Raw genomic sequence first — 2,203 nt, 5'->3', positions numbered from 1 at the left:
TCTCTCATACTTCAGATATATTGTCAGGAGGGACCAGTCACTGGAAAAGGATATTATGTTTGGTCAGAGAAAAAGAGTAAGATCACCAATGAGATGGATTGGCAAAGTGGCAGCATGGATGGACTCAAGCGTGGCAACAGTAGTGAGGTTGGCCCAAAATCGGGCAGTGTTTCGTTCTGCTGTGCATAGGGTCACTATGGGTCGGTACAGACTTAATGGCACCTAACAACAACAACGCTCCTCAAATTCATCCCCTCCAAAGCTAGATTATTTCTTGGAATTGCAGTAAGGAACCCATATTCCCCAGAGGTTTCATTGCCCCTCACACATTCCACATGGGAAATCCTATCAGACCCTCTCTCGTTTATCATTCCCTCCTCCTCATCCTCCTGTCTTACCTAGATTTAAAGTATACCACCTAACATGACTAGGACACAAACCCAGGTTGGAATGGCAGAAAGACCTGTATGTTTGATCACTAGGCAGAACTACCTGTCTTCAAGCATAATGCTGTTTGACATAGTTGTAATGCATTGTCTGGTGTGGTGTGGAGTCTGGGTGTGGCACTGTGGGTTAATGCGCTGGACTGCAAAGTCGATTTGAACTGCAAGGTTGGTGGTTCAAGCTTACCAGCCAGTCCTTGGAAACCCTATACAGGGTCACTATGGGTCGCAACTGAATCAACGGCACTTAACAACAATGCAACAAACCTCAAAATAACTGAGAGATAGAGACAATTACATTCTTCATTTCACTAAAGAGGAAGAGAAAGCTTTACAGGGGTTAAGGTCACAAATTCATCACTGCCCCAGGTCTTCCTTCTTCTCTCCTCTTCCCATCTAACTTGTGTGCCTCTGCAGGTTTATGTGTTTAAACTACAGACTTTTGTTATTCGTTACAAAGCCCTCCCACCACCACCACCACTGACCCCAAGATTGGGTTCCTATCTCTTCTGTGTGGCAGAATTCACAATCTGGACCCCTCCAACTTCCTGGTTTCCCAATGCCTTCTATTATCTATACCCACCACCCTCCAGCATACCAACCCCATTAAGTCTCTTAAATGTCCCAGATTAGCCCAGAATACTCTCCCTTTCCAGACTCCAACATGGCTAACGTATCATTCAATGAACACTTTAGATGCTTCTTCCTTTTTTCTAGTCTCCCAGTCAGCTGACTGCCCACTCTCCTAAGTCTCCACTTGGGGCATCCCTTTGTAGCATGACCCACTGTAATCATTGTATTCCATATCTTCTCCATCTTTGTGCCTGGTGCACAGTGAAGAGGTTGACTGAGTGGCAGCAAGTGTCACATTTTCACTGGTCGCTCTTGCTCTCAGAGGGGTGGGGGTTTCTAAAAAATTAGTAGTACCGAGTTCTGCTTCTCAGTCACACCCAAAAGTAAGCATTCACTTACAAGCTCTTTATTGCTAAACGAAAATACACTTCAGAGAGAGAAGCTGGTCTTTTTCCATGAGTGGAGAAGGCCCTTTGGGATTGGGGTGCACATGCTTATAAAGATATGGGGTCTCTTTCTGTAAGAGTGGGCTAATACATATTGATTAGGAGGAGTAGAATGTTGAATATTCATCTTTTTTTAGTAAAAAGGCTCAGGCTTTTTGGAAAGGGAGTGCCTTCTGCAGTTGTCAGCTTTTAGGCTTTATCATCATGGGTTGTCTGCTTATGGCCAGCTGTTTCTATTAGGGTTTCAGGTCCTGATATCCTTATCTTTGTCCCCAGGCTCTTCTTCTCTGGGTTACTATTCCTGTTGGACTAGAGATATCCTTCCCCCTTTCTTGATCCCTTTCTGGTAGGAGAGGACTCAAGGCAAAGGGTGGATATGAAGCCAGGGTAAGAGAGGCCTAAGGCCCAGAGGTCCTAAACTTTCCCTGATATTTCCCCCATGAAGAGAGAGGTACCTCAAAATATTTTGGGAACCATTGTTGTTGTTGTTAAGTGTCGTAGAGTAGGTTCCAACCCATAGCGACCCTGTACAGGGTTTCCAAGGGTGTAAATCTTTACAGGAGTAGAAAACCTCATCTTTGAGAGATGCAAATCAAAACAACAATGAGATATCATCTCACACCAACAATAACAGCAAAGATGAAAAAGTAGAGGACAATAAATCCGGGCGAGGATGTGGAGAGACTGGGACACTCGTGCATTGCTGGTGGGACTGCAAAATGGTCCAACCTCTCTGGAAAG

Source organism: Chrysochloris asiatica, unplaced genomic scaffold, assembly GCF_000296735.1.
Source record: "Chrysochloris asiatica unplaced genomic scaffold, ChrAsi1.0 scaffold00735, whole genome shotgun sequence".
Classification (NCBI taxonomy): Eukaryota; Metazoa; Chordata; class Mammalia; order Afrosoricida; family Chrysochloridae; genus Chrysochloris; species Chrysochloris asiatica.
This window is presented reverse-complemented; position numbering follows the sequence as displayed.